The sequence below is a fragment of the Odocoileus virginianus genome, chromosome 3 (genome assembly GCF_023699985.2).
Source record: "Odocoileus virginianus isolate 20LAN1187 ecotype Illinois chromosome 3, Ovbor_1.2, whole genome shotgun sequence".
Classification (NCBI taxonomy): Eukaryota; Metazoa; Chordata; class Mammalia; order Artiodactyla; family Cervidae; genus Odocoileus; species Odocoileus virginianus.
Window position 1 is genome coordinate 56,516,952 of NC_069676.1, and position 13,769 is coordinate 56,530,720.

At 42.4% G+C, this 13,769-nt stretch overlaps 1 long non-coding RNA gene across 2 annotated transcripts in view; it reads right to left on the reverse strand.

Annotated features, from left to right (window-relative positions):
- Positions 1–13,769, reverse strand: part of LOC110143954 (uncharacterized) — a 178,926-nt gene that overhangs the window by 7,413 nt on the left and 157,744 nt on the right. Inside the window, exons 6-7 of one of the 2 annotated variants that reach the window (XR_011486897.1) lie at positions 12,981–13,089; positions 9,381–9,477 (exon numbers count right to left, since the gene is read on the reverse strand). This is a non-coding gene — a long non-coding RNA (uncharacterized lncRNA). Of the gene's footprint in view, positions 1–9,380; positions 9,478–12,980; positions 13,090–13,769 lie in introns of those variants that run through there. The other variant, XR_011486896.1, reaches the window with a different exon arrangement.

Here is a 13,769-nt window from a genome sequence, read left to right on the forward strand (position 1 = left end):
TACAGCAGCATATCAGTTCAAATTTAGTTTGAAGATCGGTATCCATGATAGTTATTTCCAGTAAAAGGTATTTAATATAGGGACTTAGTTGCACAGTTTTTGGAAGGAAAGGAAGGCAAAAAGAGAATGCAGAGAAAATTCAGATATTAATGACTGCAAGAAGCAGCTACCACCAATAGGGCTGAGGGAATAGAAGGGAAATGGAAATGTTACCAAAAACACAGAGCTAGAGAAGGGTGTCAAGCATGGCTTAGATATCAGGGTCTTTATGGCTGTAGCTTGGACCTCTGATTTGGAGAACACCATGGGTGATAGAGCAATGGCACCCCACTCCAGCACTCTTGCCTGGAAAATCCCATGGATGGAGGAGCCTGGTAGGCTGCAGTCCACGGGGTCGCAAAGAGTCGGGCATGACCGAGCGACTTCACTGTCACTTTTCACTTTTATGCTTTGGAGAAGGAAATGGCAGCCCTCTCCAGTGTTCTTGCCTGGAGAATCCCAGGGATGGGGGCGCACAGAGTCGGACACGACTGAAGTGACTTAGCAGGGGCAGCACGGGGGATAGATACAGGATGAGCTAAAGGTTGCTGGAGACAGAGCCACGACTGGCCTCTGCTGTCAGACGAAAACATCAAGATACCCGACAAGGAAGTCCCGGTAATGTAGCTTGCAGACTCCTAGCCCCAGCATCACAGAGCAGGGATAAGAAGGTGGGATAGGAACTGAGAGCAAATGGATACATAAAAAGCACACACCAAGAACCTGATATAAAGATAAACAGATTTCACATAACTACAAAAGATTTCCTGCCAACAGGTTTCAAATCCCAGCTCTGTCACAAGTTGACTGTGTCCTCCGGCAAGCAGCTTCCCTCTGCTGATATTCAGGCTCCCCACCCACGGCAGGGGGAAGGAACTTGATGATCCCCTAGGGCTTTTCTAAGTACCAGCAGGGATCTGACAGCAGAAGCACCAGGGAGTTCTTGGGGTTTCTGAATGATGTTGTCACTCTAGAGGATCCAATCTCAGGCTTTAGCCATCACATAAATATGACATTTCCTTTTTCCCATTCTGCAGCTACTGTTTACATGATCCAAAGAAGGCAGAGGAAGGAAGCTAGGGCTGCATTTCTCCAATATGGTGACTCTCTTAGACAAACCGATCCTAAAATAGCCGTTAAAGGGAACGTTTCCCATTTAGTTCAGTGATCAAGTAACTGAAATGCAGGGTGGGGAGGTCAGGATAGGGAGGAGCAAGTGGGAGGAGGCAAATGAAAAGGGCAAACGTTTTCCGTGCACCGGGAGCCTAAGTCTGCTGTGTGTCTGATCCACGGTAACAATATTTCTCCAGTCCTCTCTGCCTGGCCTTGCTCTCTGCCTCCCATGGTCTTGCGGGGAGTTCAACCATGATGTAGAAGATTCAGTTCAAGTCTCAGCACAGCCACACACTAGTCAGGAGACCTAAAGCAAGGCATTTATTTTTGCCTCCTGTGAGCCTTATTTTCCTTGCCTGCAATTCTGCCTGCCCCTCATGATAGTAAGGATCGAATGAGCTAAACTGTGTGGAAGAGTCTGCTTACTGTGGGTGCTGTTTATAAAAGTATAGTTGTTTTAAAATAACACATAAAGCATTAAAATGAATTTGTAAAAATGTACTAAGTATACTTAAGATTTTTGCACTTACATGTATGCTTTTTACTTCAATAAAACAATTACCCAAAAAAGTAAAACTGTAAGAAGTAAAAGGTGGTTTAAATTAAGTTTATGAATTAAATAGTATTGTGTGCTAAGAAATGATCTACTTAGATAACAAAGTCAATACTGTACTGTGCTTAGTCGTGTCCGACTCTTTGAGACCCCATGGACTGCAGCCTGCCAGGCTCCTCTATCCATGGGGATTCTCCAGGCAAGAATAATGGAGTAGGTTGCCATGCCCTCCTCCAGGGGATCTCCCCAACCCAGGGATCAAACCCAGGTCTCCCTCATAGCAGGTGGATTCTTTACCATCTGAGCCACCAGGGAAGTCCAAGAATACTGGAGTGGGTAGCCTATCCCTTCTCAGGGAATCTTCCCGACCCAGGAATCAAACCGGAGTCTCCTGCATTGCAGGCAGATTTTTTACCAACTGAGCTACCAGGGAAGCCCCAACAAAGCCTATAGTGTAAGTCTATAAAGCAGAGCTAAATACTCTAGATTTTATAGACATAGCTAAAATTCTGTATCTATTCTGTAGATCATTTACTTTATTCTAGCTTTACAAAAAGGATGAATGTTTAGTGCAGAAAACTTGGGAACCATAGGAATGCACAGAGAAGAAAATAAAAATTAATTATAATGTCACCCCCATATACACAAAATTAAGATTTCTCTGTGAATTACAAATGCTACTGGACCAGGAAGGTCTGACTGGTGACAGTGTTGTTTATTCTTTTCCCTCTTTTCTATTGATACTTCTTAACAGATTCAGGAATTAAAAATTCTTGTAAGCCAGGTGGCAATGCAAAGGCCTATAGCAAAATCAAAGGTGGGATATCAAGTGAAACACCATTACAAGTGCAATAATAAATGGCAGCAGAACACCAATAGTCCCTGAAAGGAGGGAACTATTGGGAAGTGGTGTAGGCTGTGGCAAACTCAGACCATGTGCCCCAAGGGCTACTTAGCTCAAGCTCATTCTTCCATATTTCCAGACAAGTTGAGTGTATAAATATGTGAAAGTCCCCAATTTTCAAATGTTAGTGCCTAAATAATGTGTTAACTCTCTAAGCCAAACCAAAGACATATGCAAATCAAATGTGGTCTATAGCTTTCAATTTGAAACCTCTGCTAAAGACAAAGAGCGTAGAGGTGGGTTCATTGAAGGTCTTAGCTGGGAAGTAACAGGAACAGAAACTTTCTGAGGCAGCTGGTATGAAGGAGAGATTGGAATGGGAAGAAACTAGAGGTATCAGAAAGACCATATTCCAGGGGAGTAATGACTGATGCCTTTACTGGGGCAGTGGAAGATGGCAGGGGATGATCGGTAGTTTCGAGAGAACTGAGGCAGGGAAGGGTTGGGATGCCAAGAAGGGCGCCAATGTTGCAGTTTTGCCCAGAGCCCTGGGGACCCACTGTTCAAGTTTGAGGAAGGAAATGCCTTGTTTGATAACAGACGACTGTAGAGGAGGAACTGCTTAGTATTAGAGACGTCGCCTCCCAAAATAGCAAAACGACTAAATAAGCCACCCATTTGTGGGGTTGAGGGAAGAGCCGAGAAGGTAGCAGAGGGGGAAGGGCTTGTGGGCTGAGTGGTCTGGATCAGAGATCAAGAGAAGAAAGGAGGAACAAAGTCAGAACCAAGTTCTGTACCTTGAAGGGACTGGAGATGCTTAGTCTGAAGAAGAAAATGCACAAAAGAAACAGTAATTGCCTGGTTTGCTGACAAAAAAGTATTTACTGAGCATCTACCTGTGTCAGGGTTCCAGCTGGTGCTGATGTTTTGGGGCAACAGTGATAAACAAAAACAAATAAAATTGATGTTGTGCTTAAGGGAGTCTTCTGGAAAGATATTGATTGAATAATCTCACAAACAATAAGTGATGGGAAGGGGAGGGGTATAATGTTCTGAGGGTGTGTCCCAGAGGGTGGGGACCTATACTTCCATAGGAAATGATGATTCATCTGAGAGCTAAGAGATGAGTAAGTGCTAATTATACAAGCATCGGGGAGGAAAGGCTTATAGGCTTCAGGAACAGCACGTGCAAATATCTAACTCACAAGAAGGACTGAGGAGGCCAGTGTTGTGGGAGCACCTGATGAGGGACATGGGGGCTGTCTTCAAAGGCCCATGGCGCTGCTGAGTGGAATAAAGACAAGGTTTGTTCTATGCAGTCTGCAAATGCATCCATTAGGGGTACCACAGACACATTTTCTGTAAGAAACTGATGAGGGCGCTTAGGATTTGTTGTTTGCTTTTAGCTAAAATAAAAATTCAGTTCATTTCACATGTCCCAGACCCTGTTCTAAATAGCTGTCTCATGAATCTACACAATAGCCTCAGAAAGTACATGTGCCCTTTACCACTGCTATGTAACAAACACCTGCCAAACTCCGGGGCTTAAACAGCAATCATTTTATCATCCCCTCTTGTGAGTATGAACGGGGCTCAGCTGGGTGGATCTTCCTTGGGGCTTGTCATGCATTTTCAGCCAGCTGGTGGCTGGGGCTGAGCTAGAATGGCTGGAAGAACAAGGGGCATATCTCTCCAAGGGGCTTCTCTACCTCGTGGTTAGCTTGGATTGCCTCTTCACATGAGGTCTCCAGGTAGTTATAGAGCAGAGGTTTTCCTCCAGAGTAAGCCATTCAGGAGAGATAGGCAGAAGTTGCCAGTCTTTATGAAGACTAGCCCCTAATATGCCACAGTGTCACTGCTATCATATCCATTGGTCACAGCAGTCACAAGTCAGACCAGATTTAAAGGGATGAAAGAATAAAGCCCATCTTCTGATGGGGCAATGCATGTGGATAAAGGAGGGAAGGAATCAATGATGACTGTGTTGGAGATAAACCACCACAAAACTACTGTACAGATGAAGGGACTGAAGCCAAGAGAGAAAGCTGCCAAGATCACAAAGCCAGCAGCAAGTGGGAGCAGTAGGATGCAGACCCAGGTCTACATGACCTCAAAACATCCTGCATTTAAGCCCTGAGACATTCTTTTAGGGGCAGGATGGAGCAATAAGGAAAACCCTGCGTTCTGCTCCCAGTATGGCCTCTGACTTGCTATGAGACATAGACAAGCTCCTTCCCGCCATGGGCCTCAGGCTCCTCCTCTATGCAGTGAGAGCCAGGTGACTCTAGGATTCTGAGTGTCTGAGAATCTGTACTGCTTCCCCTGAGCTGGGTGGGCACCAACTGGCTCCTTCTCCCACTTAGCCCATCAGCCTGTCATCTCCACAGCCAGGCAGGAGCCTCTGTTGACCCTCCTTGCCTCTCCTCTTAGCAACACTCTGCTTTGCTCTCCGAGCTGCTCGGTTTACCCAGCCCCGCCTCCACTTTCCTGTAGCAACCATAACCAGTAAGCAATGCCTGAGGTCTCTCCCCTTCAACAGCCACCCTTAAGGGCTAGTTTCTCTTGACAAGGGACTTCATAGAGGCTGAAGCCAATATCTTTTTTATGCCAGACAACACAGCACACTTTGCAGCTCTTTGCAAATAATCAGTAGGTCACAAGGATATGTCAAATCAAAGCTTGCATAAATGAACCCATGGTCTTGTTTTGTGCAAACTGCCAAGCTGTATAAGAGACAGCAAATTCATTGAGGACAGGAACTGCAGCTGATTTATTCATCATTATATCAGCTATAAAAAGAAACTGGGCCAGAGTGGGTAATCAAAACATATTTGTTGGTTGCACCAGCTAACATATTTTTTAATCCCTGCTGTTCAATTCTGTAAGTTTCCACTTCATGGTCCAATTCATCCTCAAACATATTTAGGCTTAAGTTTCCCTTCTTTGTCTACTCTCTTCTGTCATTCTGATTTTTTTTTTCTCTTCTTTTTGGTCTTTGTGAGTCTAGTTCTGTTTTTGTTTTTGTTTTTTTCTTCCCCTAAGAATATTCCTTTTCAACTTAAGCCACTGAAATTTAAGCTAGCCTACGTGCCTGTTCCTCTCCTGTTCAGTCTCCACTAAAACATAAGAATAAAAAGTGAGAAGGTAGATTGATAATCAGAAGCCCTGGCTTCCAACTCATTTCTCCAACTACCTTTACAATATTTCTCAACTTTCTTTCTTATCATAGGTCTTAGTCTCCCCACTCATACTATAAGAGGGTTGAAAAAAAAAGAGGGTTGGAATAGCTTTTTAATGGGTATCTTTTTAGCAATGGAAGGTTTGTACAAATCTAATTGTATGCAGAGGCAGGATGAAGTAAAAAAGTGAAAGTGTTAGTTGCTCAGCCATGTCCAACTCTTTGTGACCCCATGGACTGTAGACCACAAGGCTCCTCTGTTCATGGAATTCTTCAGACAAAAATACTGGAGTGGGTAGCCATTCCCTTCTCCAGGGGATCTTCCCAAGCCAGAGATTGAATCTGGGCCTCCTGCACTGCAGGCAGACTTTTTGCCATCTGAGCTACCAGGGAAGCTCTGCATAGGCAGGATATAGAAAAGCAACTACAAGGGGAGCAGCACTGGTTGGGGTGGGGACCCAGGACCTCCCACCACCTCCCTGTGTCTGTGGCTGCCTCTGAAGGTGCTCTACTGAAGTGGGGGCTCCATTGATCTAAGCCATCCTAAGGGCACTCCAGCTGCAAGGTGGAATGATTCATAGCCCTGTTAACTCATCGTACTGTCAAAAATGGCCACATCAGTAGAGATACATACTCAGTGAGTGTGAGTGAAAGTCGCTCAGTAGTGTCAGACTCTGCAACACCATGGACTATACAGTCCATGGAATTCTCCAGGCCAGAATACTGGAGTGGATAGCCATTCCCTTCTCCAGGGGAATCTTCCCAACCCAGGGATTGAACCCAGGTTTTCCATATTGCAGGCAGATTCTTTACCAGCTGAGCCACCAGGAAAGCCCAAGAATACTAAAGTGGGTAGCCTATCCCCTCTGCAGCGGATCTTCCTGACCCAGGAATCTGACCGGGGTCTCCTGCATTGCAGCTGGATTCTTTACCAGCTGAGCTACCAGGGAAGCCGCAGATACATACTCATGTACACTCCAAATAGAAAACAGGCCGCCCCCAGAAGCTGCTTTAATGAGCTTTGTCTTCTCTCTTTTTCCTTCCTCATTAGTTCAAATTTTTTTGCCATCTTTATTTTCATTTCCTGGTTTCTTCTCTCATCCTTCCTCTTCTCCTCCAAAGAAGTTCCTAAAAAATTCTAATCATTTCTACTTTTACTCCTTTGCTGTTATCTATTGTACCTCCCCCCCCCACACCCATCTTCAGTGTCCAAAATTACAGAGAATTCACTAACTTTTGCTTAAATTGCATCTCAATTTCTTCACCAGCAAAAGTTAGTCAAAGGGAAAGACTCTTATGGCCATGAGAGTATATACCAGAATTCTGTGGGTATTACAATTTTTTTTTTTAAACTACACATTTTAATGGGCTTTCCTGGTGGCTCTGACAGCAAAGAATCTACCCACAATGAGGAAGACCCGAGTACAATCCCTGGGTTGGGAAGATCCCCTGGAGAAGGGTATGGCTACCCATTCCAGTTTTCTTGCTTGAAGAATGCCATGGACAGAGAAGCCTGGTCGGCTATAGTCCATAGGACAGCAAAGAGTCAGATGCAACTGAGCGACTAACATACACACATACACACACTTTTTAATAGTACCCAGAATGAACATTCAAATAGAGCAAATGAGTAAAAAAATGAAAGCAAAATTATACATCCCACCTTCCTCATCAGCCCCATCTCCCAGTCCCTGGCCCTCTATACACTAGACACAGTTAATTGTTTCTAAGTGTCTTTCCAAAAATGTTTGTGAAAATAGAAACATATGTTATATATACATACTGTTTTGTTTCAACTCTTTTCATTTAATATTTTGGAAATCTTTACCACATTTCTCTATCCCATTCTTTTGAACTGCAGTATAAAATTCCACTGTAAAGTTACACTAATTTGTTTAATCAATTTACACATCTTCTTACTGATATATATTTGTGTTTTGGGGAAGATGCCACATATGATAATTTTCTTATGTAAATGGGGACATGTTACACTGCTGTTCTATTGGCTTTTTTACTTTATGATATATTTTGGATATTGCTTCACATCAGCTGGTACAGAACTACCTTTTTGTGATAAGAGTTTTTATTTTCTAGAGCAATTTTAGGTTCAAGCAAAATTGAGAGGCAAGCACAAAGACTTCTTATGTGCCCCCAGCCCTGCACACGCACAGCCTCCCCCACCCAAGTGCTACATTTGCTAATAGCTGATAAACCTACACTGCTAAAGCATCATCACCCAAAATTCACAGTTTAGGGTTCACTCTTACACAGTTCATTCTAAGGACTTTGACAAATGTAGAATGACATGTATCCAACATTGTAGTAACATATGGAGTAATTCCACTGTCCTAAAAATCCTGTGTTCTGCCTATTCATCTTTCTCTCACCCTTAACCCAAGGAACCACTGATCTTTTTACTGTCTCCACAACTTTGCCTTTTCCAGAATGTCATAGAGTTGGAGTTATATGTAGCCTTTTAAAATTAGCTTTTTTCACTTAGTAATACGCATTAAATTTCTTCCATGTCTTTTCACGGCTTAATAGCTAATTTTTTTTAGTGCTGAATAATATTCCTTCCTCTAAAGTATCACAATATATTTATTCCACTTACCTACTGAAGGACATCTCGGTTGCTTCCAAGTTTGGCAAATATTAATATGGCTGCTACAAACATCCATGTTTGCATATTAATCCATTGAATGTCAACATACAAATTTATTAAGCCACTTTCTTTTTACAAACATTTAGGTTATTTCCAGTTTGGCAACTTTTTTAACTATGTTAAACAACACAGCAAAAAATATTCTTTATATATATCCTTTGCATATCCATGTGCATATATCTCTGAGAGAAATTTCTAGATTCCTAGCAGTGCAATTGCTGAGTCAAAGGATACGTGCATTTTAAATTTCAAAGAGACAATAACAGTGTCTACCTGAGTCTGGTTCCAACCCCGAGTTTTTGCAAAGCATTCAATTTTGCAGTGTGGCAGATTAAATAAAAGGTTTTTGCTGTTGTTTCTGGATTTTGCATGCCAATCTACTCACTTCCTTTCCTCCCTCATTGCCCAGATGACCACACCATATGCTCCCACAGCTTGTCACATGTCCCTCTCCCTGTGTCAACCTGAATTCTCTGCTTGTGAGGTCTGTACTATAATTTTTCGCAGTGTTAATCACAATCCTCTATAGGAAATCAGCCCCTTGTAGGCACCCAGTCCCACAACTGCATACCCATAGTACATTTGATCTCACCACCAGGGTCTGGGGGTAGGTGGGAGAGGAGTAAAATTGCTTTACAAATGTGGAAACAAAGATCCGTTACCCTAAGACCCACGGGAGCAGCACCATGGTTTCTTTCCTCATCTGCTCCTTGGGCACAGCGCTGCTAGGCACGTTTCTGTGAAATAGCCTCATTTATCCCACTATCAATTTTTTTTTTCCAGATTTTACCTTTTCATGGCCTGCCTGCCTTCTTCTTTAATTTCTCTTAAACCTCAACTGCTTATCTCAGCATTCAGGAGCTTTCAAAATACAGAACATGACTCATGTATTTCTGTTTCTTTCCTGATATATCAGGTGTTAACAGCTGTCCTGCAAGTTATTCTCCTGCAATATGTTCCTCAAACATAGTCCCAGGTTTCCCACCTCCACATTCGTTCACGTTGTATCTCCTCTACAGTGTTCTCTCTTGCTGCTCCCTGATGACCCAGATCACATCCATCCTCAAGCCAAGCTCTATGGCCACCAACTGAAAGACACATTATAATTTCTCTTTATCTTCACCCATATAATGAACAAGACCAGCCCTCTGTTGAATTCAGATCTCCTTTATACCTCTTTGATAGCCTTTGTCGCACAGTCCATCATATAATGATTTTCCTATTTAACTTCACTGTGTTACAGTAAACCTTTGGGAGGCAGCTGTGTCCCCCAGAGCTTTCAACAGTACCTGGAAGTTTTAATAAGGCAGGCACCAAAACTGCCATATGTATGTTTTTAACATGAGCAGAATGCAATCATTTCATACAATTTGCTTTTATACCTCAGTGATAAAGCATGAACAACTTTCTGAGTCTGCAAGTTTTGGTTACTTCATTCTTTTTAATAACTACAATTCATAATATGTTTCTTCTAATTTAGTGAACCATTTTCCCTTTCTGAACAATTAGTTTCATTTTCATCACAAGTGAAACAGTATCTTTACATAAACACCTGACATTTAAGGAACAAATTTCCAGCAACAGAATTGCTAGGTGAAAGGATATATACATTTTAATAAATTCTACCAAATTACTCTCCAAACAGCTGTGTCAATTTATTTTCTTTTTTTAAAAATCCTATTAGTCCCTTGATTAAAGACTCTATTACTCAATGCCCTTTGCTCTTTTGGAAGACTTCCCCATGCTTTCTCCCCAGTGTTTATCTGAGGTGATGGAGAGCTGAATTAGTCCTCTTTTGTTCATAACATCAAGTTCCTAGCTCATAGTACTTTCTTCAACTACATGGAAGTGAAGCTTATATACTAATATCTACTACTACCCTGTAAGTCTCTTAATTGCAAGAACCTTGCCTTTTTCATTTCTTTATATTCTCCAAATCTATACTTTAAGGATGTCTAAGTAAATGGGCCTCTGTGTGTGTGTGTGTGTGTGTGTGTGTGCGTGCGCACATGCATATATGTAAGGTATCTGCCCTCTGTATTCTGGACCCTGTGTTAGGATATTGGGGATACAAAGATGGATAAATTAGTATTAGAAAGCAATGAGGAATGATGCTAATATAGGGTAGGTTCTACTGTCTGGGGAGACACAAAAGCAAATACCAGAGACATCTAGCCTGCTTTCAGAGTTAGCAAGTCTTCCTGGAGGAAGCTCACAAAGTATGGGTAAATGTGTGAGTGGTTTCTGGGAGTGGGGACCGTGCAGGAGATGAGGGGAGAAGGGAAGGAAGTGTAATAGTCATAAGAGGCTGCCATGAGTGGAGGAAAGAGGCTGGATGAAGCCCAGAGGCTCAGCGCAGACAATGTCCAACCAGTCTCCCTACTGCTATAGGACAGTGCTGCCTCATCACTGCAGCCTGCAGCAGCATGGTAGAATCTAGCTCTGAGACCCTGAAAACCAGGGTGATTCCACCTCAGCAGCCTGAACATGCAGTCCTTTCACTGAGTCTGAATCCTGAGTAAGTTGTTCAGAATCAGTCTTTTGATCAGACAGAGCTGGGTCGGAAGCACTTCTAGTCCTCCATCTACCTATGGTGTAATCTGTGGCAGGCTGCTTAATTTCTTTAAACCTTAGTTTTCTCATCTGTTAAATGGGAATAACTATGCCACCTCATAATACTGTATGAAATGAGATAAAAGTTGAGAGTATGTATGTAAGGTGCCTATGGCCAGCTCCTGGTATGTAGAGTACACACATAATAAATGAAAACTATGCCTGCTGTCTTTCAGATCCCTTAACAATCACCAAATAAATGACTAGAAAGAGATCACTTGATTCAACCTTCCCATTTTACAGATGAGGAAACTGAGGTCCAGTGAGGGGCAATTGCACAATGCGAGGTTCAGGATAGCCTCTCTTCCTCCGGGCCAGCATGTGTTTTACCACCCCACAGTGATTAGACTCCACTGAGCACCTGCTCCTCCTCCTCTTGAACCAGTGAAGTCTTTCTGCTGTGGCACCAGCAAAAGGCATATTTGGAGGGAGGCCAGCCCTGCTCCCTTTTCAGCTCCTGAAGGCATTTCTCCTTCTTTGCCCATCCCCCCCAGCTGCAGTTGGCTTTACCTTCTCCCACGGTTTCACTGTCACCCCTATTTCTTGCCTTCCTTTCTTCAAGCAGATACTTCTTGATCCCTCCAATAATTTCATCTCTACTTTCCTGCCAGGCACACAACTGCACTTTCTTTCCTTGGGCTCCAGCACTAGGCTGTTTGCAATTAGGGGATCTTCAGCCCAAGAGACTTCATGCACAATCTCTTTCCTGTGAGATGTTTCCTGAGTGCTATGGCTAACAGATCATTCTCTAGCTTTGATGTCAATAATTAATTTCAGCACTTACTATGTATCAGGGCAGTTCTAACCATTTTTCAGATATTAATGTATTTGTTCCTCTAACCACCCACAATGGGTTGTAAGATATTATTATCAAATAGGCCAAATTTACAGATGAGGAAGTTGAGACACAGGGAGATTAAGTAACTTGCTTGGGGTTTGACAGCTAAGAATTGGAAGAAGCAGGGCTTCAAACCAAACAGGTGGCTCCAGAGATGCTCTAGAGTGTCTCACAGGATCAAGTCATGGTTGGGCTTTTGTCTGAAACCATTACTGACTGGCTTTGCTTCTGCCACTCCCAGACTGGTTTCTCTTGGGAGACCATCCTTCATCAATTGCTTGCACACAAACCCTCATCTCAGGAGCTGTTGCTAAGAAATCCAACCTGAGACTTCTTCCAACAATCCACTCCAAAAGTTACCACTATTAGTAGTTTGATATGAACAAAGGATCTTTTGTACAAGTTGGATAAATTATTTTCATTTAAAGGGCTGCCTTTAGAGAAATATGTCGTGAAACTGAAACTGCACTAGAAAATATAAGATGACAATAAGGACAACAGTGATGATGATGACAATGATAAACACTTTTTTTGAAGCACTGTGCTAAGTTCCTTAAATGTATTATTTCCTTTAACCATCAAAAGCATCCTCTGAGAGTACTGCTATTCAGGGAATGCTTTCACTGTAATGACAACCACCAACAGACACATCACCCCAAATCTACTCATCTGTCAAACATTATTATTATTTTTTTTTTTTTTGACTATGCAGCATGTGGGATCTTTGTTCCGACCAGGGATCAAACCTACACCACCTGCATTGGAAGTGCAAAGTCTTAACCACCGGACCATCAGGGAAGTCCCTAAACATTTTAACTTCCATTTTGATGTCCAATCAAAACCTCCAACTCAATATGGCTACAACGGAATTCATCACACCTTCCTGTCCTATAGACACTTGGGTCAAGCTGCTCTCCTCACCTCTGCTTAGCACTGGCCCCATCCTTTGACTCATCTCCTCTACCTCCAGCAATCCAACTTGTGCTGATTTCTTCTGCTGTCTGGTCTCTTGGTTCTCTCCCTCCCTTTCCAAACTCAGTTTTTCATACATTCTTTCTATTCCCTTAACAGTCAGCCAAGAGATTTCAGCCTCATTTTATATACAAACATTCTGAGGTCCAGAGACCTCAAGTATATTACCTGCAGCACTCTGTTAAGGGCAGAATCAGGACTGGAATCCAGGTCCATTTGGCTCCAAAGGCCAGGTTCTTTGCATGACGGCTGTGTGTTCCATTAGTGTGACCTAGGGCTGAGATACATTTAGGTGTGATAAGAAATTATTTTAAACACTTCAGTAACACTACACTTAATAACAGTGTAGGAGTAATTTTTTCCCTTTTCAATTTTCTATCTTTTAAAATAGATAGAGAAGGTCCTACTGTATGCTAGAATACCATTAAGTTCTCCCTGGAACTTGCTAATCTTCCTTTTCAATAACACGAAAGCAGGCTTCAGGCTTAGAACTTAGAAGGCAACAAAATCCAGCTAGAATTTATTAACATTGCTCTGTTTTCATGGTTACCTTCTATTTATGGCTGGTGACACTGGTTTTCCACATGCAGTAGTGGCAATAATACAAAATTTTCTTTAAAAATAAATGTATTTGAGTTTTAGAAATAAGTCAGCATCAAAAAAAAGTATTCAGTAAGTAATAGTACACCTCCTGCTCAGAATAGCAGGAATCTCAATGGTGAAATATGCCAAAAAGAACCCAAACAAACATAACCAAGTTGCTTTGTGGGATAGTGACAGTTTTTGCTTGCCAACTGTTTGGTAGCTCTTCAGAGCAGGAACTCATTTCCTCAATGGCCCTCAACATGCTTCCTTCCCACTACAGACTTGTTCAGTTTAGAATAGGAAGGCCCTTAAATGTCATCTATCCCTACTTCCCATTTTATGGCCAAAGACTACAGCTCTAAGAAAGAAGGT